The sequence below is a fragment of the Sitophilus oryzae genome, unplaced genomic scaffold (genome assembly GCF_002938485.1).
Source record: "Sitophilus oryzae breed Bouriz unplaced genomic scaffold, Soryzae_2.0 scaffold_1806_pilon_pilon, whole genome shotgun sequence".
Taxonomy (NCBI): Eukaryota; Metazoa; Arthropoda; class Insecta; order Coleoptera; family Curculionidae; genus Sitophilus; species Sitophilus oryzae.
In genome coordinates, this window is record NW_022146509.1 from 191,359 (window position 1) to 218,431 (window position 27,073).

General features: G+C 32.6%; 1 protein-coding gene across 4 annotated transcripts in view; it reads left to right on the forward strand.

The window, feature by feature from the left end:
* LOC115883091 overlaps positions 1–27,073 on the forward strand; it is a 373,864-nt gene that overhangs the window by 156,845 nt on the left and 189,946 nt on the right. The window lies entirely within an intron of this gene.

Consider the following 27,073-nt stretch of genomic DNA (forward strand, 5'->3'; position numbering starts at 1 on the left):
TTACTTTCCCCTCCACAATTAGTTTTTCTAGGCCATTGGTGTTCCGGGATATGTGGCCAAAGTATCTTAAGTATGATTGATTTATTGATATCGACCGTCTGGATTCGATATTCAGTTGTTCGAGTATTGAAATGTTTGTACGGTGAGATGTGTACGGTATTCGCAGCATCCGTCTATAACACCACATTTCAAAAGCATCGATTTTACGTTTCATTGCCAACTTCAATGTCCAGGTCTCTGAGGCGTAAGTGGCAATGGGGAAAATTAGGGATCTTAGTAGTCTTAGTTTATTTCTAATTGAAATGGCTGAATCTTCACATATTTTATTGAGTTTGGTCATGGAATTACGTGCTATACACAGTCTTCTCTTGATTTTTGCGTCACATCCTCCTTTGTTTGATATCAAGGAGCCGAGATATATATATTGATCTACAACTTCGAAACCTGCTATTTCTGTTGTAATCGTGGGTTCTCGATCGATAATCATTAATTTTGTCTTTCTTTTATTTAGTTTTAGCCCATATCTCTCGCTGACAACCTCTAATTTATGCATAATGGATTTTAATTCATTAGCGGAGGATGCGAGTATAAGTATCATCTGCGTACCTTAAATTTGTTATTTGTTTACCGCCTATAGTAATACCGCCGTTGTAGTCTTCCATAAGTTTCCTCATTATAGATTCGCCACATATATTGAAGAGTAAGGGAGATAAAATGCATCCCTGGCGCACTCCCACTTCCAAGTCAAATGCATCTGAAATGGTGTTATTTACTCTTACTTTTCCTCTGCTGTTCTCATACAGACTTCGGATCAGCTGGATAAGGTGTTGAGGGACTCCCACGTTTTCTAGTATAGACCAAAGTTTGCTCCACTTAATACAATCAAATGCTTTGCTGTAGTCCACGAAACACAGATGAGTCGGGATGTTAAACTCATACGCTTTCTCGATAATTTGTCGGACGTTTAATATTTGCTCTTTAGTACCTTTGCCGGGCATGAAACCTGTTTGCTCTTCAGATATTTCTTTTAGAATAAAGTATTTTAGACGGCTTTTGATAATCTGTAGCAGTACTTTGCTAGTGTGATTAATAAGCGCTATCGTTATATAATTAGCGCAGTCAGATTATGTGATCGATCACATTATGTGAACCATTGAACTACTGATTCACAAAACACATCGACAATCGCACACCACTTTTAATAATTGAAAGACTATTTTATTCTATTGAAACTACTAAGTAATATGGCCATGTTGATGTTTTTCAGTATATGGAGCTGAAAATAACTGTAAAAATATAAAAAATTTCTATTCGTAAAAGTAATTAATGTGTTTTTTTTTAAATTAATAGTAACAGACACTGATAAGATTAAAATATTAATAATTTGTTCAGAATTTTCAATTTGAATTGTAGTTTGTGTATAAATTTAAAATTACAGTGTAGATTGTTTAGGAGGTGGCAACATTGCAAGATATTGCAAGATAGTAGTAACAATTGCAAGACAGATACGCCGCGCCGCGTCCTAAAAAAATTTCAGTTGATGTGGCACTAAAAAGTTTTTTATAATTTCCCGGAAAATTTCAAGAAATTTACAAAATTTTCAACAAATTCAAGCCACAATTTTCTGCACTGTTTGGCGAACAAAAAGTGCAGATCAGCATTTCCATAAATCCCAATATTCTTAAATATCCGATCCACGATTCTATCGCGTAGATGTAAATTTGTAATGAAAGTAATTTGAATTAGAAAATGGTAGCACAATTTATATAACAATATAATCTAATAATCATTATAAAATATTATAGTCAATAGTCAATCTTTTTTTTCACCTTCCAGTGTCTTCTTCGCCTCTGAGGTTGGCGACTGTCATTCTGCTGACCTCTCTTATATCAATATTATTATCTCATGAAGCCAATATTATTACCTAATAAATCATTTTCAAGAATATTAATGTTTTTGCCTATTAAGAAAATTCATTTAGCTTGAAGGGTAATTTTAATTTATTGACGACTAACAATTTATTGGCCATTCTGCATATAAATTAATTATTTGTTTTCTGAGTTACTTACAATTTGAAACGGATAATAACAAATAAATAAATAGATAAATGGTAAATACCATAATATTACAAACATATATTTCTTGTCATATCTTAACAATCCATTAATAATTCATTTAGGGCTCTTAGTTAATATCATATTGTATTTTGACATATTTTAACTAATAAAAAATATGTAGGTCTGTAAAAAGCCTACAGGAACAGAGGAAATATAAGATTTCATTGTCGTTATTTCCATTGATATTTTACAAGATTGTTTTACATTTGAAGGCAATTATCATGTATGATTTATATTATTGTGTTATTTCAAACAATACGATTAAAAATTAATGCAATGAACTTCGTAGTCAATATTTTGTTAGTAAATTACCATCGCTTTCTGGTCTCTAAAATAACGAGTTACATAAACTTTGAAACTAAGCAGATTCTACAAATATGAAAATTTTCTTCTTTTCCCAAGATAATTGCAGTTTGGCAAACTACAGTTTTGCAAACTAGAGTTGTTGGAAAATGTTTGAAACTCCTCGCCCTTCTATACTTCATGACTGATTAAATATATAAAGTTGGTTGGGAATTGAGTCATTTATTCCGCTAAAACTTTTCAATACTTATCCTGCCTCACAATAAACCTTAGCAGTTTAATAATGAACATCAAACAAGACAGTCTGGTTAGATTAATCGTTATCTGAAAGAACAATTTAATCCAATTTGGCAAACGGACAGGTTTAGGCTCAACACAGACAGACATAGTTAAAATAGAATACTTACTAACTAGAATAGTTTAGAATTGAAACGCTTTAATGAAACTTGGAATTAAGCTTAACTTATAAATGGCCCGTGTGGCAAAGATTGACGTTTATTCCCAGACCGTTTCTATGGTTTTGGATTAATAATAATCTTCTGTAAACAAATTATTGTATATCCTCTAAGGACAGGCGTCTATATTTCTAACTATAGTTCCTTTAATGATTCGGCGAAGACATGTATAGGCGACATTCAAAAAATTACGGTAACTCAATTTACGTTTGAATTAAAATGACAGAAGCACCGTTACTGTTGTTAGATCTTCTTGTTAAATAGAATATATAGGTACTTTAAAAATACCCAAAGTTATATTCTCTATGAAAAGTTACGAGTATAGTCGAAAAAAAATACGTTCTTCATCCTTGTCCAATAATTCTTAGTGTTTGGAATATTTCAATTTATTTCAATCAAGCAGTGTTACAATTTTTTTCGACTATTTCTCCAAGCATTCATTTTTCTTCTTTCGCTTCTCACAAATTTTTAATTCATTTTCATTCATTATTTCTCGATAACCTTTATCAATTTTATTCTTTTTATAAAATGGAAAACAGATTTCTTCTATTTTATAATTTGGCTTGCCTGAAAAGAAGCCTTTTTACTATCGATAGTTAGGTCGGTGGTACGAAAGTACTACCATTGCACGCAGATCGCTATCTCCCGTGCGGGATTTACTATCTAACCGCTACTTTCCGACAAGTCGGAATTAGATACTCTGCGCTGTGTTTGTCATTTTGTGGAATCGACCCAAGCTCACCTGATGAAGGTTGATCCACATTATAACAAACACAGTGGAATTAAATTTCTATATCAGCAGTTAAATGGCAAGAATTCTTATATAATTTATTATTCTTCTTTTTATACTTCCAGTCTTTAGTAAGTTGCTACTCTTGCTCCGTAAAATCCTTTACCCAATTATATTTTTAATTGTTGGTGTGCACTGAACAAGCCTAATTGGAAAAAAAAACAGAATATATATATATATATATATATATATATATATATATATATATATATATATATATATATATATATATATATATATATATATATATATATATATATATATATATATATATATATATATATATATATATATATATATATATATATATATATATATAAAAGAATCCGTGTAAACTATGAACAATTTTGTCTTACCTTTCTGCTTATTTCAAATATGTCAATCTGTTAGTTTTAAGGTTACCTCCGGTTGTATGAGTTTTTGAGATACCGGAATGTCAACTACCCTACCTTATTAGGTCATGTATTCCACATTGTTGTATCATATCTGTGTAGCTAATTTGGTCTTTGTAGGCTTCCCCGTTATAGTTCTTAGGTTCTTCCTTTCAGCTACCTTTTAAAGGCCTTTGGTTTTGATAATTTTCTTTTGGATGTCTATGTCTTATGTCATTATTGGTGCGGATACAGGTCTTATAAATTTTAATTTTGCTGTCTGTTGCGGATGGAAAATATGGGAACGACGCACGGTGGGGTATTAACATGAAAAAGGTGATCGAAATTCGAAAAAGCAAATGTGTTTAAGATTTCCCAAAAAAAGATAAATGATAAGTTAAATCATCTCTGCCATGAATGGCGTTGCTATGGGTGTGTTTAGTTGCATTCGTTTGTTTCAACGAAACGTCAAAGTTGTTACTTCTCACAGATAAGTGGTAAATGGCTAAATTTTATGTTTAAAATTATAAATTGTTGTTGCTCTTGTGCTCTTTTTACGTTTATATTATCGTTTTGATTGAAAATGGCTCAGCTAGCTGCAAGTATGTATTCTACAAAAACATATTATTTATTTTGATATTCTCTATAGTAACGATTTTTTTTGCAACTAAAAGTTAGGCGTTCAGAAAATTTGATTAAATTTGTGACATTTTTATTATACTTAGAGATTTAGTTGCGCATTTCGAAGAATTCAGCTATATACGTTTTACTTAGTAAACATTGGACTTTCATAGAGTAAAATAAAATACTGCGACTTTTTGCGATTTTGCTGATAAAATGAGAAAAACATTCTTGGTTTCCTCTAATTTGCCAATCAGTGATATACTAATGCGAGGTGTAAACCGCGATGGCATTGTTGTGTACAAAGCGATCGCATTAGTGCCATTAGCAATATAGCACAATTTGGCATTAGTAGCGACTTTAGTGGTATGGGCATTGCTCGCGGATCAGTCGTAGCATTAGTAGTAGTAGTTGCGATATTACTACTGGCACTGACCGTGGAAAAACTGGAACAGTGATTTTTCTTTCTTTTTTTAGAATCGACGAATTATCCTTTATTTTGTTCATATTATTTCCTCTTTAATTGAAAATAGCAATAATTTATATAAGGTCTACATAAAAAAATTTCAATCAACTATCAGTGTCAAATACCCCACTGTGTGACGGTGCCGCGGTTGGTACGAAAACCCGATTGTGATTCTGGAAGGATTTTTTTCTATATATGGATGCAGGCGGTTTGACATAATTTTTGCAAGAATTAGTATTAATAGAGGTAATCTAACATGGTTGTCGCTCTCTTTATTTGGCTACTCAGATCATTCTCTGGATCGTAGTAGTACGACTAAATATTCCTAGGTATCTAAACTTGCTCAACAATTTTGTTTTCTACTACCAGTTTGCATTTTACCCGGTCTTTGGAAGAGTTTAGCATTATTATTTTTTCTGTGGAGATAATCGTGTTGAATTCTCGGCTTACAATAGATTTTCTGAAGCTGTTTCTGTATAGCGTCCTCTGTCTCCGCGATAATGGCTGCATCATCAGCGTAGCCCACACCATGCTATCTTCGTTGTGTCTTGTTCTATAACCTTTATTCATCGAGGAATAATCATGTATTATATCACGAGACCTATACATTTAATCGATTAAACTATTCAAATATATTTTGAGCGTGATTTTGCTTGGAAAATAGTTGAATGCGCAATAACTTAATATAAACCCGAGTTTTTTATTCTAAAATGATTGTGCATGAAACTATTTTCTTACAAGCAAAATCATGCAAAAAAATATTTGGGTAGTGTAATCAATTAAATCTATAGGTTGAGTGATATACGGCTAGATTATTTCCTGAATGACTTAGAATGAAGCGAATGACTTAGGATGAAGCAAGTAACTATAAGAATCTTATTAACTATAAAATTTAATATTTTACTAAACCGTGAATTCATTTTCACTACAGCGGTAAATAAAATTTAAATGACGATGACGTCTCGTAAGCAGGGACGGGAAAGTGAAATAGCAAATAGCGGTTCCACCGTTTCCACGGAAATCTCAAATAAAATAGTTCCAGCCCTAGCCACTAGGTGGTAGTGCAATTCATTTTTAGGTTAAGAAGTTGCTACTAGTTATTGCCAGATGGCGTTAAATCAGAAATTTTTTTGTAGTTTCCATAGTTTCCAACGGCCACTGTCATTTTGTTGTCAAATTCTCAAAAAATATTGTCGTTGTCATAGCGCCAATCATAATATTATCAAATAAATGATTATCAAAACGTTTTTCAAACTATAATTTGTTATATGTGTTTTAATTAGACAATTCCTTTTGTTTCAGGCCCTAAAAATATAATGTAAATCTTTTATTTTTGCCATCATTTAAGTACCTATTTATATTTACTCCGTTTACAAAACTTTGGGCGTATTACGTTGGTCTTGTTTTAATATTATAAACGATGTTTAAATATTTGACGTATAAATAAGAACTTTAAATAATAAATAATATTTCACATGTTTGGCTTTAACTTTATTTAATAATTGTATAAATTATACTGTTAAATCTTATTTTTTACACATCACAACAATACTTGTTATTAGTATTGTTGAATTTGTGTAAAAAATAAGATTTAATAATGAAATTTAATTATTTTAAAGTAAAATTCAACAAATACGCTCATTTAAAAAGCACGCGCTTCGATCCATATAAGACAAGCCCTACTCAATAGATGGCGCCATTTTTCAGTATGGCAGAGTTCATTCTTTTTCTAGCTAGGTATATTCTTTGCTCGTAAGTAATGTTTGTGCTTCTGCTACCTTGGTTACACATCCCAACAATGCATCGAGGACCGTTTCGCATGTCAATATATCAAATTCTGGCATATTTTTATCCACTTATTTGTTCAAAATAATATCGAATAAGGGGTTTTCACCAATTAAAATCGTTATTAAGTCATACATATGAGTTGTAAATCAATGTTTTTAAATGAACTGTTGCCAAAATCTCTCAGAATTTGTGATAAACGACAAAAATAAAACCCAAAAGGAAGCCGAAAAAATAATCGCGGTTAAACTGGTCTCGGGATTTAATCACTTATCTAAACAAAATTTATTCGAAAAATAAGATTAGCTGATTGGTCCATTTCACGATGAGAAAAATAATCGATAAAAAAATTTGCTTTAAAAAGTTGGAAATACATTTTTCTATAAAATAAATTGGGTATCTTTTATTTACCGTTTCTAAAATGCATAAAATTTCATAGGTTCAAGTCGGCGATGCAACAAACAGCTATCCAGGTATACATTTAAATATGCAGAGCATGAAGATCTTATAAAGCAATCTTCCTGCTTATAATATCTAGTCATTCAGTGATTAACAAAGCCAGGTGCAAGATGAATTGTGTTACAGCTTTAACAGGCTGACGCGTCGCCAAATCTCCGCAGATCAATTAATAATCAGGAATTAGTAAACTAGTAATATATAGATAGCCATGGCTAATACTAATATACTTAATAGTAATACAGGATAAACAGAACAAGCTAGATTTCTACTATGTATTATTAAGTTTTACAACGTAACTTGTTTTTTTTTTATTTTGATATACATTTTGCATAATTTTTTAAGTGATTTGAACTAGTATTACCTACGAGTAGACTTGGCAAAATACAAGAGAATATGTTTAATTAATCATCATTTTAGGTCCTTTCTTAAAATTGTTTTAAAATTCCATATTCTTTTAAATTATCTTCTTTTTATTTTACTTCTACACGCACTGGGGTATATTATATTTCTGTTCCTACTTATGAGTATACTGGAATATGTTCCAGTATAATAGAGAGAGATTCCGATCAAGCGGGGATTTTGGTATTTACTCAAGCGCGGCAGAATAACATAATGGGAGAAACCTTACACCCTGTTAAGTAGCCCCACCATATACATGGTGCGTCTTGAATAAGTGCAAATATTGTTAGGGTTGGTAGATCTCGATAAGGGAATCATATTTTCTTTTTATCCTTTTTTCAAATAAATTCAAAATAACCAAGATATTTTCATTTGAAAATTTCCAAAAAAGAAATAATTTGCTTGAATTTTGAGAATTACTGGATTTTTCTGGGTTCTCTTTTTGATATATTTAATCTACTACTTACTTGTATTGCCATATAATCAAGAAATTAGGGTTTTTAACTGAAAACTAAAAAAAATTAACTCAAAAAATTCTAAATTTTCAAAACATTTTTTTCGCAAAAAACACATAATTGTGTATCTGGGATCGAAATATACTACCACTAAAAATAGTTGCACTTATTTACGACTCACTCTGTATATATTTTTATACAGGGCTGTGCGTGTAGGGCAGCCGTCAGAGTTTTAAAAAAAGTTTCATTACATACGATTTAAGCCGGACTAAGGCATTGAGGAGCCACAAAGTTGTAAAAAATCGTCACCAAACCTATCCAACGAGAATCTCGAGTGGGTATTTTTTTGAAGAAATCGTTTAAGAATTACGACAATAATCTAATCTGCCGATTTCTGCAAGTCGAAATAGTTAAAATTATCAATAAAATATGGTGTCAGTCTCAGCAGCGTTAAAAGCGATCAACTCAATATCAGTCAATTCCAATTGGTCAAAGAATGCATAGAGAAGCTAAACAAATTAGGCAAAGAAAACCAAGTCCTCCTACTCTGAGTGCCAGCTCACCAAGGGATAGAAGGTAATGAGAAAGCAAATGATCTAGCTAGAAAGGAGGTAACAAACACTCCAAGAACTGTTCCAGAAACGTTCTGCTTTCCAACCGGAAACCAACTAAAAGCGAAACTCAAGAACTTGGAGACTTCATCCGTGACCTGGAATGGGATTCATGCAACAGTCTGAGACACTCAAAGTCAAAGACTTATCTTTGATTTAAGTAAAAACAATCTTTGGATTGTCTCGGTTTTTTTTTAACAGGACACTGTCTCCTCAATGAACACCTCAGTAGATTGAAACTAAGAAGAACCGTCGAATGCAAATTCTGTGGGAAAATTGGAGGTGGAGAATTGCCCTCCATAAAACCCTCCCAGAAACTGGTTTTTGTTAAAACTGCATGACTGTATGATGAGTTATAACTCAAGAAAGGGGGACACAATAGATCTCTAGGTCGAAGTGGTTACCCTATCTTCCATTCATTTTACATTCCAGAGTTCATTTAACATTCCTTTGGAATATCTGATGCCCTCGAATATTTTTTTCTTATACGCACTCAATCCAAGCTCACCTGCTGATAGAGTAGAGCTGCGAAACCGGTGGTGAGAACAGGTTGATCACCTTTATGACAAACACAGTGTGCAATTAATTTCTAGATTAGCAGTTCAAGGCAAGAAACTCTTATATAATTTTATTAAATATCTTAAACATAGATAATTTCCTTATGATTTTGTCAACAATTTTTTAATTGTATTGAATGGTAAAACAAGAGAATACAAGCTATAAAACAAGACACATTAATGCGTAACGCTATTTTTTCTAGGTTTAATCTGTTCAATAATAAACTTCACTTCATTTTCTTCTGACTACCTACTTGCTAACATTCCAAAACAACACTTGAATGCAAAAATTTAAACTGTATTCAAACGAGTCAACTCATCAGAATAATTGATATAAACGGTAAGGTCCCTCGGAATAAAAAAACACATTTTAGGTTAACATATATCTGACCCCTAGTTCACAGCTACAATTCGTATTGTTTTTGGTGAATCATTTTAATAAAGAAAAGAAAAAAAAAATAACGGAAAAAGAAAAGTCTGCTGTTGACACACAATAAATACTGTCTCCGAGAGGGAAAAGAAATATTTTTGGTAAAGTTAATTAATTTCTGAAAGAAAAAAAACAACAAGATATCAGGAGAAGGCAATTATTTTGTTTTTGTGGACGACAATGGCCACTTTGAGAAATAATGGGATTTATGGAGTATCCTGAGATGCATAATTTAATTAATTTAAGATATTTGCAACACAAATTTTATGAAAAAAAAATGTTTTCTTTTGTCGATTATATGGGCCGTGCTGTGCAGATAATACATTTATTTTTAATATTGATTTTTTACTTTAAATAACAAAAAAATATGTTTCTATTTATATAATAATTAGAGTTATTAAAATATACAAATAAATTATTTTTTTTAGATAGTTAGATAGTACATTATAGTTAGAATGCATATTAAGACCAGTATTACACTATAAAATTTCTCAATCAGTGTAATATGTGTGGTTTTATAAAGTATTGTATATTAGCAATGTCAAATTTTTCATCAAATATCTTTTATAAAAGATCTTTGACAAAGAAATTTTATAGTGAAACACTTTATATGCAAAATTCCTTTTTTATTAAATTTTAGTATTAATATATTTTTTTTTACTAAACCCTGTTCATTTATAACTAGTTTTATTTTGTATGAAATATCTATAGTCGTTTTCAGAAACACCTGTCATAAAGTTTTTGTGTTCAATTTTTTTGAGAAATATTCATATTTCAAACAAAATATAAATACTGAATAATAAAAACATTTTATTCAGTATTTATATTTTGTTTGAAATATGAATATTTCTCAAAAAAATTGAACACAAAAGCTTTATGACAGGTGTTTCTGAAAACGACTATAGATATTTCATACAAAATAAAACTTAAAAACTTAATCATTAATAAGTGCACGATCGTTAAAAACTAAATAACTAAATATTGTTACACAAACTATATCAAAAAATATATTTACTATGAAACTATTCATACGTAACATATCAGAAATTATTATTAGACACAGATGATCAATAATTCTCATAACCGTAAAAACAATTTTTTATTGTTTTTCAGTCTCTACTGTATTAAATCAATTAATGTCAATCTATGTTGACTACAATTGATACACTCAATAACTACAGCTATATAGTTTTTAGTATGTCAGTAGATAATTATACTTAAGAAATTTATTTTGAAAGTATCTTGTAACAATTTTTGTTATTGTTTTTTAACTATGTATAAGTAGTGGGTTCAAGCAAAATACTAAAAGAAATTATTTTAAAAGAAGTTATTACTATAAATTATTACATGGTAAATATAATCTAATTTATGATAACATGTAATAACACAACTATATATATTAATCGGTTTAAAACGTTCTACGTCTTCCGATGCCATCTCTTCATGCCTGTCTGTCTCTCCATGCATCGTCTCCGAGAGATCTTTCCTCCATAAACGTGTCAATCCCTTCCTGCCAACTTCTTCTCGGCCTACCCGGTTTTCTTCTTCCTGCAGGTTTCCAGTTTATAATTTGCTTTGGGATTCTTATTTCTGCCATTCTTTGGACATGCCCGTACCATATGAGTTGACTGTTCTTTATGTCGTCCACTATCGTATGTTTAACTTCCATAATCTCTCTTATGCGTTCATTAGTTATTCGCTCGAGTCTTGATTTGCCTGCTGATCTTCTCCAAAAATCCATCTCTGTAGCTTCCAGCATTCGTTTTGTTGTTTCCTTAATTGGCCACACTTCACAGCTGTACGTGGTTATACTCTTTATGATGGTATTGTATATTAGAGTTTTGTTCTTGTTGTTTATGCTTCTGTCCCACAGTATCCCATTCAATACCGTGATAGCATTCCTTCCAAGTTGGTTTCGTTCTTTAATTGCTGTATCCAATAGTCCATCATTTGTGATTTGCATACCCAAATATTTGTATTTTGTGCAGCACTTCCGATACACATATATTCTGTTTTGTTAGTATTGATCTCGAGTCCCCATTTCTGATATTTTTCTATAAGCTTACGTGTCATATAATTTATGTTATCGTAATCTTGTGCTATGATCACCTGATCGTCCGCGAAGCAAAGTGTGTAGAGCATGTTATCCCCTATGGGTACTCCCATATTTCTACATTTTCGCTTCCAACCTTTGAGAACTTGTTCGAGATATATCTTGAACCGTGTTCAGACCTTTGTCAGACCTTGACAGATGTTTTATGAAACAATCCTTAAAAAAAATAATAGACAAAAGAGAATATAAACTCCACCAAATAAAATTTACAATGGAGGCGAAGTGCTTTTGAATTAGATTAATAATTGTAGCTCTACAACTAACTTTGTTTTTGAAACTGAAGAATATAACTATTGTTGTGAATTCCAGAAAAAAGTAGATACTGCTTTTCAAACTTTAATTAAATCCTATAGAAGGATGGAAAATGCCACCCGAAAAAGAATTAATTTCTTTGGAAACATTTGTCTAAAGACATAATAGAAAGTTCGAAAATTTTCGGGTTAATTTAAATTAGAGAAACTATCTTAGTTTCATTTTTAGTGAACAGAAATATATGATTTAGTTTAAAATGAGTATTTTGATTTCGAGGTTAGTCATTGTGTTTTGTAAAAAATCCAACTATGTACTTTGAAAAAATAAATTAATAAATTTCAAATTGATATTGTTTACCAGAAATACGGGACATTTATATAGACGAAAAATACCAAATTAACAAAATGAAAAGAGTATTGATGTTATTGTGTGGGTATTATGCTGCTGTGTATAAAATAACGTTTTTGGACGGATATTTCTGGTTATATTTGATTTTATATGAATGCAGTTTTTGACGCAAAAAAATGTTTTTTTCAATTTAATTTTGGAAATCAAACAAAATACGTATGGAGTTTTTGATGAAATCGTTTAATTTCTATAAAAATAATGAAATATGAGCTAAATAAAAAAGTATATATTTTTGTATACATATATTTTACAAAATGTGATTTATCAAGCATAACACAGTAGAATGTGGAATAGTTTAGGAGGGGAGTTAATCACCGCGAAACAAATCTATTGTGTGTTCCCCTTTCTTGAGTTATAACGAGTTATAACTCATCATACAGTCTCAGGGCTGTATAGAAACCCCGTAACAAGCCGAAGATTGTTTTTACTTAAATCAAGGAAAACCTTTGATTTTTCTCGGTCGTAAGTTCTGAGGAACTTTTTCGAGTGTCTTAGACCGTTGGAGGACACCCATTCCAAGTTACGGGTGGAGTCTTCCAGATTCTTCAGTTCCGCTTTAAGTTGGTTTCCGCTTGGAAAGCGGAACTGTTCTGGTTCAGTTACTGGAGTGTTTGCTCCTTTCCTAGCTAGATCGTTTGTTTTTTCATTGCTTTCTCTCCCTTGTTAAGCATGCACCCAGAGTAGGACGACTTTATTTTCTTTGCCTAATTTGTTGAGCTTCTCTAGGCATTCTTTGACCAACTTCGAATTGATGGTTACTGGGTTGATCGCCTTAAGTGCTGCTTGATTATCGGATAGGATGGCAATTCCCTGTTTTCAATAGTTCCTAAGATCAGCATAATACAGTATAAGAATAGTCATTTATTTCTATAGAACATACATAATATTTCAAAACAAATGCGAATATTTTCAAGGGGTGAATCCTTCTTAAAACAAAGGATACTTAATTATATAAATTATATAAATGTGGAGTTATAGGGAAATCAATGAGGCTATTACGATACAAAAAATGTGGGAAAAAGTAGGTCTATTTTATCGTAAAAACGAATTCACCAGGGCAGAGATAAGGTAGTTTCTCTAAGGTAAATTTCATACGTTACACTTTGCATCAATTTGTTCCATACTGATAACTGTGAATATTCGCTTTCTATGATTTTGCGGTATCGCAAATACGTTTTAAAGTATTTTTAAATATTAGCGATTTAATTTCGCAGGAATGGGATAGACAATGCATGTTAAAGAGAGGGGAACTCGAATTGGGCTGGAATTGTTTTCTTTTGAATTGAGTAGAAGACTTCTCAGGTAATTAATATAGTTTCTAGGGTCGCTTAAACGCATTTTATTTATTAAATTATAGAAATCCCCTGTTCTTTTCGTTGTAAATATATGGGCTTAACCAAATTTGACCTTTGTTGCTTTGAGAAACTATATTGAATGTAGAATGTTTAGAAGGGGAGTTAATCACCGCGAAAAAGATCTATTGTGTGTTTCCTTTCTTGAGTTATAATCAGTTATAACTCATCATACAGTCACAGGGATTTAACAAAAGCCAGTATCTGAGACGGCTTCACAGAGGCCAGCTTTCCATCCTCGACATCAGCCGTACCAAAATTCATTGTACGAACGGTCGTCGTCTCGGCGCACTCAGTGATAAGGTGTTGCGGTGTTTCCCTATTTTCCCCACAAAATCTGCATTCGCCTTTGTTTCTCAGCTTCAGCCTACTGAGGTGTTCGTTGTCCTGTTAGAAATCCCGTGACAATTCGAAGATTGTTTGTATTTAAATCAAGAAAAATCTTTGATTTTTCTCGGTCGTAACAATATTGATACATCAAATGCAAAATTGTAAGCCAGCAATAATAAGATTGATAAGAATGCATATTATCATTTTGCTATGAAACAAATGACAGGAAAAAAATTATTAAACAAAATATAAATATGCTACAAAATTTGCTCTAACCTTTCTTCGTTCAATCTTTACAGGATTCCCGGTTCCCAGTCTTGGCGGTCAAATTTTGGAAGTTAAACTTTTAGCACTGCGAAATTAATTTGACATTTAGTTCCGCAATTCCGCGCTCATGAGGAACCACCTGTAGGCGAAAAATTGGGTTTACTAGCAGGGTAAGCTTAATATGCACCTAAAGCTGATGGGATTGACAGACGAAGTCATTTGCAGATTTTGTAAACCTAAAAAAACAATAGAAATGTAGATAGTCTTATGAAGAGGAGCTATATAGAGAGTTCAGTCTTCAAGTTGCTAGACTTGTTGAAAAGGATAAGACTGGATAAATGTAACCTGAAGAGCAGGAGAGGAGAACAAGAGATCCGAAAATAACAGCTACCCATTTCAAAAAGCCAATCTAATCTAAATCTTAAAACAAAAAGCTGTAGAACAATGAAATTTTATGGTAGTATTGCTAGATAGCTATGAAAACACAATATATGCATAATTTTCCAAATTTTTGACATGAGTGAAAAATATTGAAATAAACTACCTTAATTATTTCTTTAAACCGAAGTTTAACCTTATTTCTGTTAACCTACGATATGGAAAAACATGAAGTTGGTAGTCTGGTATACTGGGTGCGTCTCAAAAGTGGCTCCCCTCTATAACTTTTTTATATTTGCGGATAAAAAACGAGATTTGGTATGTTAGTATGCGACATAAATTAGGCTTGATTGGCATGTTCAATTGTTTTTCGTCATTTCCGGTTTTAACCGGAAAAACTTTTGATTTTTAAATGAATCTCTCGGTATTTTTTTTTACTTTATTCGATAGGAAATGACACTTTGCATAGAATGACGTATCACATGTCAACTTCTGACATTTTCGCATATGGTTTATTTGAAATTGTAACATGCGGTTCATAACAACATTTTCACTCAAAACACCAAATATGTAATATTAATTTTTTTGTAAAAAATTTTTTTTTCAAAATTTCCAAATATGCTAATGAGCCACCTACGTTCCATTTGAAAAAATTGAGATATAAAAAAAAACGATTTGGGCATCTTTTAAACGACCAGGGCAAGACACAAAAAAATAGACGATCAAATTGATACTCTAGATTGAAATATAAAAACGATTTTTTAATAGAGAAAGTTAAACGTTGACATATAATATGTCATTCTATTTAGAGTGTCATTTTCTATCGAATAAAGTAAAAAAAAATACCGAGGGTGCTATTTTAAATGTAGTAGTCGTAAAAATTTGTAGTAATTTCCGGTGAGACAGGAAGTGACCGAAAACAATTGAATATGTCAATCATTTCTAATTTATGTCCCATATACTAACATACGAAATCTTTCAAACGTTTGAAACGCATCCGGTATTTAATAAGGTCCGCATTTTTAGTAAAACAACAATAATATTTACTTTTAATTTCTTTCAATTTTCACTCTGTAACATTGTATCTTTAACGTATTTTCGTAAGTATTGATAGAAAAAATAACATCAATTTTATCTCGGAACCAAACACGCGTTTTCCGTACAAGTGTAAGAAAATAAACTTCTGCCCTAACCGGAGATTGTCACTCGGGCATTCGCGACAAGAAGAAAACAGCGCGGGAAATTTTAACGCCTGGAAATCGGACATTTTATCCCTGAAAGCTTAAGAACTTAGGAAATACGTAAAAAGTAGGTGAGAATCTGACTGTGTGTGCCTACGGTGATAGAGAAAATAACCTGGCGACAAGAGATAAGAAAACATACATAGGCGTCGATATTTGGGTTAGTATAGTATTTCCGAATTCAATTGGAAAAACTGGCACTATTAATTTGTTTGTCTAGACCAGAGATTCTCAAACTTTTTTTTCTCGTCTCTTAGTTCTAAAATTTTACTGGTTTCCTTGGATCCCGTGCTGCTACATTTCTCCCATATTTCCAAAACTCGTTAAAAATGTGAGGATTAGATCTAACGGTGAAAATTTACGTCATATTGTGGACCTCTGGGAATCCACGTGAACCAGTTTGGCAATCACTGTTCTATAGACAATGTCGCCGACAAAGGTTCTGCTCAAATTAAGGGTCCCAGTCTATTTCAACTGACTAAGGAAGAACTATATACTAGGATTCAATACTTCATAGAATCTATAGTTTAATATGTGATATGTTTTGGTGAAAACACAATAGGTAAACACGTGCAGGTTCCAGCCTTGCTTTCCCAAATGCGCTCCACTGTTTCAAGATCTTTATTGCAGACTCTCCAGAAACGACTTCCTTGATATAGTTTGAGCTTCTGCATGTCGCTTGATACTCAGGTAGCACTTTATTCCTGTTAAGTATTAACAGTTCCTTTGTGGTTTTAAAATTAAGTCACTGGATGCAGGCCTTGCTATGCCTGTGCCTTTGTCTGCTTCATCAATTGGATGATTTGATCAATTTGGATGATCTATGCCTTGATAGTTTATAATTGTTTTAGCACACCTAGAAACATTCAATTCTGTTTCTTTCTGCTAGAGCTCCAAGGTCCCCCAGGCAATCGCAGAAAGAAATAAACAAATAGTTTATGCTAACCTGGAAAATTACTTCACCAATATTTGTTCTCGTGTATCTGCCCCGTACTGGTCGATCATTCAAGCATATAATATGCCTTCCCTCAATTTGTTACTCTCCCGAACCGTGCTTACTATCTTAATCCTACCAAGATGGTTACGCTTGCTAGGTATTTGGGTAGATTTTAAGTTATTTAAAATTAAGCCATTTACGTAAAATATCATATATTTGGTATCGCTTATACATTTATTTACGTAATAGTGGGTGCGATTTTTAAATTCATTGTTGCCAACCATGACAACATATTCTTCTCCAAGCTGACTAACTAGCATTTAAATTTTCCGCTAGAGATTTAGGTGGTAGCTCTGCTGTAAAAAATGTCAAGGTGCAACATTTATTTATTTATTTTCTGACATTGTCATTCGTTTTGACACTTTAGTTTTATATTACGAATTTTTGGTTTAAATGAATTGTGTTGTGATATTTTAAGCTTAAATATTTTTACTAGCAAACCTTGCAGTCGGATATTTTCTTTTTACAATCTCTTTTAGTGCAAAGTGTACAAGATAGCTTAATAGCCATAAGAAACTCATCGCAACTTTATTAGAATATTTTGAATGGGAAAGCGGTAGTAATGACCCTTTATGTCCGTTAAGTGCTTTTAAGGAGGTGATTTTTGTTGATGTAAATAATAACTGTTTATATATTTATAATTAATTTATATTTGTTTCCTAGAATATTACGATTAAAAGAAAATATGTAAAAGTCGGCAACGCTGTGCCGGTCAAGCTTAATCACTTGATTAAAATTGATTTGGTATGAACTCTACATAAACATTACACCCCATTATCTGTTAAAAATGTGTTCTCAGTGTTCGGATTTTGGTAGCAAATTCAGTATAATAGATAGTAAGAATTTTTTATGTTCACTCTTAATTTTATTCCCTTAGTGTATTCATTTCTAAAAATTACTTCTTCCTGCTGAGTTACGCCACTTATGGTATCTCTGTGCAAAAATTCATACCCATAGATCAAATTTAAGAAAAAATATATTGAAAAATTCACGTCTTATTTCATAGCATTCCCTTATGGAATAACGTACAAAAAATCGCTTTATAGAGCTCAATTATATTACATAAAAAATATTTCTGCAAAATGTCATACTCTTAGGCCAGAGTGAAACAATAGAAAGAATAAAAATTTTATAAAAATTTTCACCACTAATCCAAATTGTTGGGGGCGAATTTACAAAAATCGCTTTTTAATACTGAAGTACTTAGGGTATTTCTGTACAGAGTTTGGTACTTCTAGAACACATTTTAACGAATTAGTATACAATTTTTTATTCCCAGTTTCGTTCACTTAAGAGGTTAAATTTCCAAAAATTGTTCCCCAGTGCTTTTTTTGTTCCCTTTTACTTTCGCTACTCAAAGAACTTTATGTTGAACGAATAATCAAAATCTGTCTTTCGATAAAATTACAATTCTCGACGCCTGTGCCTCAGAGACAAAGTAGTCTCAGAGTACAAAGACTCCATTTGGATTAAGCAAAGAAAGTTTTACGGATCCAATATACGTCTTACGATTAGGCTTCGGAAATAAAATTAGCGACTGTTTTTTCCTTTCTTTCTTGTCTGGAATACTGCGATAAAATCCTTCTTAATTATCTCTCGACAGACTAAACTGGATCGCTTCTAAGGCGCTTCTAGAAATAAGATTTCGCTACTTTTTTTATTGGCTAGGATAAAGGGGGGCCTGTTATATATCAGCTTTATCTCTTTTTTAGTTATATATGGTATGTTTTTATATTACTAAGTGTGGGTCCCAGGTGGAAAGCTCACTGCAGCCGCGGGGGCCTGTTGTAACAGATTTCTACAAACTTTAAAAAAAAGTATTAAAATTTATCTTTCAGACCCAATATTTTAACATATGCTGTTATGTCCGAAGGCGATGTCCAGAGTCTAACAGGGTTTTACTAAATACCTCAAACGTGCTTCATAGTTATAACTTCACTTTCCATACAGAGTCAACATTCGGTGTCTTCCACCAGTCCCATCCTCTGCAGGTGTGAACGTCCAGCCTTTAAGAGTTATTCTGTTTTGTGTTTGGATGGCCCTGCAAAGATTTTCTTGGCATGTTCCATTCCGGGATTGTTATTTCAGTTTTGAAACTCCATGCTGCTAACCCAGTGATGGTTTGGTTTGGTTTGGTTTGAAATTTTGAAAAATCGAAACATCTTTTTCGTGGCGTGTCACAAATTATAAAAGTAAAGACCAAAAAAATAGAGATCTGTTGTTTCTATCAAGAAAACCGTACATTTCGATCGATGTATGTCTTAAAATGGGCGGCTAATGCCATTTATATTTCCTTTCTCAATCAATTTTCGTTTTTTACTTTTTTTGTTTCTCCTTATATGCAATAATATCACAGATTAGGTATCCTATAAGTATAAGCGCATACAGATAAAAATCTTGTCCCTAATTCGTGGTACGAAAGTTGTTTTTTATGACGGTGTGCAAACGAGTCAAATTTCCTGTGCGCATAAATAAACTCGCGTAAAATACCAATAGACAGCGTAATAGAGAGATATCGCTAAACCGAATAGCGTGCATGGACTTTAATAAAGCCAGGTATTATTTCCTTTACATGAAGTGGTATTATTATCTCTTCATTTATAGTTATCGGATCGGAAAGAATTCTGATCGCGTCGCGTCCGCTATTTAAACTTAACCTAACTTTGAATTTAAAACTTTGAAATTGTTTTGTTTACTAGGTGTTTTAAAACTAAAGGGCTAAAGTGCTTATTTCCAGTGCTTTATTGTTCAACGTCTGCCAATGGGTTTAGGGCAACAAGCAACAAATTCTCTTAAAAGGGCTAAGTCGTCATCTGCTGTAAACCTAAGACTCTTTATAGGTTCTTTAGTATTCGAAGAGGTGGAATCCATATTTTGGGCCATATTTATTTAATTAAAACTAATCCCAGCTACTTAAATATCAAATTACCTAATAAAACTAAAGCAATAATTCAAAACAATTCAAACATAACCTAAAATAAAAGATCTCGCCGGCCGGCTCCGGTTGTCAAATACCCGCACATGCCCATTTAAGCAATTTTTAAACGTTATCAGAGGTTATTTAGAAAGAGCGCTTGGTGTAATTGATCCGCAATTTACGTCAGGCGGTAACGTTATCAGCGGGTGTTGTGTTAAAAATTGACTCGCGCATATCGTAACCATGATAAGGTACGCGTAAATACTGGATGACGCTATTCGGTTTTCCGATATCTCTCTAATAACTGTGCCGGTCAGGCGCTGTGCACAATTTTAGAGGCCATAAGTGGGCGTGCTATGTGCGCAAACTAGTAACCTAACTAATGCCCGATTCCGAAAATTGGAACCACGAAAAACAATAAAGAAAAAACAAAGATTATAATCTGTATAATCTGTGATAATATCATAATTTAATTTCAAAACAGTTACAATTTTAAGTATTAAAACCAACCAATAAATTATTTTTTAATATGAGCGTTTTTATTAAATTAGTAAAGGTTTCAAAAGTGTTTATAATATCTGGAGAACATAGTAAAAAAGTTTGAAAGTATATTAGAATGTCCAAAAAACCTTAACAGTTTAAATCATAATGGTAAAGAAATTAAATGTTCTAAAAATATCAATTTACATCATAAATGATATATTTCCTATTATTTATTCTTCTGTAAGAATTTAATTTATAGGCTATCCCTTGTCAAGTCATAATACCATTAGAATTGAGGCTTGAAATAATGGCAGTAACTGTGCGTAACACAATATTGTTTCATGTTAAAATTACGGTCCCCGATATTTACATTACCTAGAGCGCCAATATTTTCACTCGCTTTACCTAATGAGGGAGGGCGGTTAATACTCGGAGATATTACAATATTTTAACCTATGAACTAACCATGTGCCAACTTGTCATCTCTTGTTAATAAACGAGCTTTTGGGGTCATATCAATGTAATATAATTATGTGTGTGGGTGCAAAATTAGTGCCAAAATTAATAAAATTAAGTATTTTAGTATAATACTTAATATTTTTTGGAAAATAAAATCTATAAAAAATTTCGCTGTATAAAAATTTTATACAGTGAAACTTATTCAAAAATATATTCACTATAGTGAATATATTTAAGAACAAAGTTTATTAGTATTAGTCCTGAGGTACCTCTTCCCATATGATATTTCGATATAATATTGGTCACCTTCAAACCTAACCTAACCAATAAGTTCTTTATTTGCACACTTATAGATTACCACTGGAATCGCAAAAAAAAACACTAAATCAATAGAGGCATAAGAGCACAAAAAGTTGTGTCGTAAATTTATCATAAATATTTTTTTTTTCGGTGCAACTATTAGAAAATTCCTGCAATAGAAATACACAATGTAACTTAAATACATTATGTTCCTGCAAAAATCAAATTGACGAGGAAAAAATGTACGAAACTTGTTTCGAAAGGTCGAATCGAACTAGCTTTTTTTCTCAGCAAATGGATGCAGTACATGCGGATAGAGCGCAGTTTTTTTCGCTTTTCCGAAAATTAACTTCACTTGTCCGCTTCCGTTCGTTTAAACTATGCAAATCTGATTTCATCATTCGTTCATTTTTGCAGTTGCCTACTCGAAACACGACACGCCCTTATCCGAAATACTCATTTTACATGATAAACTTTTGTTCGGGCTGCAGGAGAAATGTTTTTCTTTTATTCTAATCTATATATTTGTCCGATTTTGGTCGGTAGAAGATTATTTTCAATTCTGCTTTTCTGCTCACCAATTTTTTTACTATAGTTGTATTATTTACATGGTTACTACCTGCACTGGACAATATTTTCCCAGAAATTCTAAGCGCTCATACACTATTTTACCTATTACTAACAAAATCCATGATATATTATTTATTTAATATTACCTATGTGGTATCAATCTTCCTATATACTTATAGCTTCTGTAATTCTGAATAATTATAATGAATAATTATAACAAATATCAAGCAGGAGAATCATGAAGCTATAAAATAGTAGCTGCAGGATTATAACAATTTATATGACTTTAAAAAACCTTGAACAGCAAACTACTAATATATCACTGTGAGGATCTAAAAGATAAGCGACACTTTCTATTTGGAAAAAGAACGCTAGAAGCAAAGAAAAACAACGTGGAGAAACTATGCTCCTATTCTCTCAATGACCTTCACAAGCTAGTGCAGGGCACATGAGTAGGACACTGGGTGCAGATATAGAAAGGAAATAACACAATGTTTATTCTCACTTACTTCTACAGGCGAGGATCTGTAGAAGTGGACCGACTAACCCTTGCGGTGTAATGGACCTCAAATCCAAGTAGGCAATAGAGAAAGAGGGGTATATCCTTTATTATAGATTTGGGACAACACCGGTATCATGTCTAAGGAGAGATCAAGTTAAAGAGATGGGGAAAATGACGGGAACAGATCCTCCAGCTTTCACTTCACGGATACAGCCGAAGACAATCTTCTCGACTGTGAAGGATACGAAGGGTTAAACCCCAACCTTGGAAGGGTTAACTCCAACGTTGTCAGAGGAGGATTGGAAATACCTCCTTCCCTCTACAGCAGGAAGATCGCCATATATTTCATGTATTCCCACATACTTTATGCGGATATAAGTTATAGACTGTATGATGAGCTCAATAAAGGGGGATACAAGAGATTTTTAACGTCGTGGTAATTAATCCCTCCTCTTACTCATTCTACATTCTACAACACAAATATTGAGAAATTGTCCCTTGTATATTGAGAAATTGTATATTGAGAAAAGAAAAATTACTTTTTCAACTTTAAAAAGCAATTTAAACAAAACAAAACCTGAAAATGTCACAAACCCCCGCGTAGTATTTATACAACTCTATCCGAATATGGTACAACATATATCAGCAAGACTTTTACCAGACTATTAATAGAAGTCAAGGAACATCAGAAAATGTTTCGAGCACAAAATCCTTACCGCAAAACATGTATAACGCAATTAAAATAGGATAGCCCGAATGCTAAAATATAATTAATAGTAATCAGCAGTTATATTTAAAGAATAAATAAAATACCTAGTACCTGTATAGCGATCAGGTAGTACATTTCAAAAGGTCATGTAAATTTTGAAAATTAAAAACATCAGTAACAAAATCACACACTATATTGTAGGTTTGTTATTCCGACTGATAAGGTTTTTTAAATTTAAAACTAGTTTTATCAAGCTTCGTAAAAAGTAGATTTTAAAACAACGTTAAAATGAAATACAAACTTATCTGCAAAATTTAAATACAAAAAGATCATTTTTATAAAAGGGCATAAAATTCAAAGGACAAAATAGAGAAGTTTGATGATATTGAAAACGTACGGTTTTATGTCTTGCGTCATATATGCTTTCCCATAGCGACTGTAAAGCACGTTTTAACAATGAGGGAGAAGAAGGCGCAGCCGATAGAATGGGGAATCACAAATCACAAAGACGCCTAGAACTCCATGTAATAATTTCGCGTTGCTCGATTTAGCAAAGGACTAGAAAGTGAGCATAAAAATGAAGTACTGTTGCAAAAGAACAAAGGAATGTAAACACCTCAAAAATGTATGTTTATGTGAGTATATGTATGTCTTACTTTACTTATCCAAAAAATTGTACTAAATTTAAATATTTTGATTGACAAAAAAACGGAATTTTTTCTCAATCAAAAAGGTTAGAAAAAAATTCTTACAAAAATTGTCCAATTCCTAGTTTACACGTTAAATAAATACATTAAAATGAAAACATTTAAGTTATTTCATTTTTCAGATTGGCTCTGTAATCTCTCCCACATAAAAACTTTTACAAAAATAACGAAATGCGTATCAAGCAATTCTCGGTTATGAATATTTTTCTTCATTGGCCTTTAATATATTTTCTACGGTTTTCAGTTACCATAGGTAACTAAAATATTAACAGGATTTATTGTTAATTTAAAAATGACTTTATATGTCAATCCTGTATTTGACAAACATATCCTGTAACGAAAAAAGTGTAACCATTTTTTAATCTGCCAGCAAAATGAGTAAAACATTTTGAAATTTATATATTGGCCTACGTATAAGAATAATAATTCCTTATTAGGTGATTTGTAAGAGTTTGTCAGTTATATTTTTATCAACATAAAAAAGTTTACTTGGCACCAATGACAGTGGTTTGATTGTGCGCATTGTTACAACAAATATACGAAAAAATCAGATTTCAGCACCTGGACAATAATCATATTGATTCCAGGTAAATTTATTTTCCTGTAAGAATTCTCTAGATCACTATTCTTTCGTGGATATAAGGCTATAGTAACTTCCCAACTAATACAGCCGACATATGGGCGATTCAAAAAAAATCTTGTTAGTTTAACAGGCATATGTGAATTATAACAGGATAGATACGTGAGATTATATGTTTGAGAAACCTTATTTTATTGAGTTATAACATTTATATTTGGAAATTACTTTATTAGGACGAAGAAATTGAAGGAATCGCACAAAATGATCTATAGATGTGCCATTTTCAAAAACGAGATGACACAAATCTTAGACGGTGTTAGTGAAAGACACTACCTACCTGCTCAGCCTTATCCAGGAATTTCAATGCATGGACATCGAGTTAGCGGGTCATCAGCTCGATGGAGAGTCATGATCGGGGGCGCATAATAAAAATTAACCTCAAATCAAAGAAGACCTATTGTCTTCTTATTATAGATTCAAGTCAAAGAGGTGGAGAAAATGGAGACATATCATCCAGCCTCCACCTCACAGGTACCTCAGCCGGAGACAAGCTCCTCGTCTCCGCACAAGGACACGGAGAGCGACCCCCCAACCGTGGAAGGGTGTATACCCTTGGAGGAGGGAGATCTATTGTCAGAGGAGGATGGGAAATACTCTGCCCCCCACAACATGTATGATGGCTTATAGACTGTATGATAAGTTCTCATGTATGATGACTATATGATGTCATGTATGACTGTATAATGAGTACTCAAGGAAGAGAGAATATACCTTTAAGGTTGCAGTGATTAACCTCCCCTCCCAGTCATTTTACATTCTAGATTCTGCACTCAAAACTGGAAAATTCAGTTGGTGCCGGAAGAATGACATTTGTATGCTTGAGCAATTTTCATATCAGAATTTTTTTTTAATATTTTATATTTATATTCTATTATTTTTATATAAGGTAGTAAAGTTCAAAAATATTTTCATACTAAAAAGAGTCAAAGTCAAAGTTGTCCGGGATTTTTGTTTATATTGTTGTACTACACTTTAGGTCACTTGTCATATTTCATTCCTCTGTGTGTTCTGTTGGTATATCAATTGACCAAAATTACAATTATTACTTTAGCGTCGAGATCCTTAAGATGTTAGTGAAGTTGGTGTTTTTACTTAACAAACTTCCGAATTTCCATTGAGATTATTTTAATCCCTTGATATCCAAAGAGAAACTCAATTGGAATTTACACTTCACAAAAAACAAAGTACCTACATATATTAATATAGTGTTTCATTGTTCAACTTCTTTTCTAAAATGTAGTAGATTTATTTTTAAACACTACCACAGCTAAAAAACGTTTTTTCCGACACAATTTGCATCGGGTTTTCTCTCCAGCCGACTGCACCGGCGTTTTAACTAGAGCTGACGTATAAAAACTAAATTAGTTTTTTAATAAGTAATCAACTTGAGCGGTTATATCGCCGAGACAAAAAGAAATAGATTACCGGGCGTCGAGGGTCAAGTACGGCACGTTTGTACGCCTTAATTAACTGGGTGCACTTAAATAGACCGACAAAACGGGCACCAACAAATACGTACACCGAGGAATAGCCGGGAAAATTCTAATTCCGATCGATTGTCAATTTAGAAGGATGGAGTGACCCGCTGCTGTTCGTAACGTAAAGGTGCACTTAATGACTTTGATGTTTGACACCGGTTTTTAATCAGATATTTATAATTAATTAATATCTTTTAGAATTATAAATTTATGACGACAAACACTCTTTCTGGAGTTATAACTCATTAGTTAGTCTCAGTATCTAGGACGCTTTTACAGAGGTTAGTTCTCCATCTCTGATATCAGTCAGGTTATGGCATAAATTGTTGTCGCCTCGGTGCACTCAATGATGGTGATTCAGGTGTTCTGGTGTTTACCCATGTTCCCCACAAAATCTGCATTCACCTTTGTGTCTTAGTTTTAATCTACTGAGTTGTATTGAGGAGAGAGACCTCTGTTAAAGATAAGGAGATAATATCATCTCTCCCAAGTCAGTTACGCCTGGACTGGCACTAGAAAATGTCTTCAGGAAATTAAAATGGGAAAAATAGAGGTCTAAACATCGATGGGGTATACCTTAGCCATCTTAGGTTCGCAGACGATATAGTCTTGCTGAGCACCGACATTCAAGAACTGAACACCATGCTAAAGGAGCTAAATGATCAATCCGATAAATTTGGCGTTAAAATGAATTTGAAGAAGACCAAAATAATGAGCAACAATAGCCGTAACATTACCGTAGGCAACGTTTTATTGAAAACGTAGACCATTATATATATATTTGGGTCATAAAATCAAGCTGGATAAAGAGAACCAAAATACGGAGATCAAACGCAGGATCCATTTGGCATAGGTAGCATTTGGAAATATGAGCGATATTTTCAAGGATAAAAAGATGCCGCTCAACCTAAAGAAAAAGGCTTATGACAGCTTTATTCTACCTCTGCTTATGCACGGCTTAGGGACTATGGCAATTAGCCGAAAAACAGAAGAACAACTGCGAGTTGCACAAAGAGCCATGGAAAGAATCATGTTAGCAGTCATCATGAGGGAAAAAATTCGGAACACGCACATACGTCAAAAAACAAAACTAATAGATGTTGTTAAGAGAGTGACAAGTCTGAAGTGGCAATGGATCGCACATGTGGCAA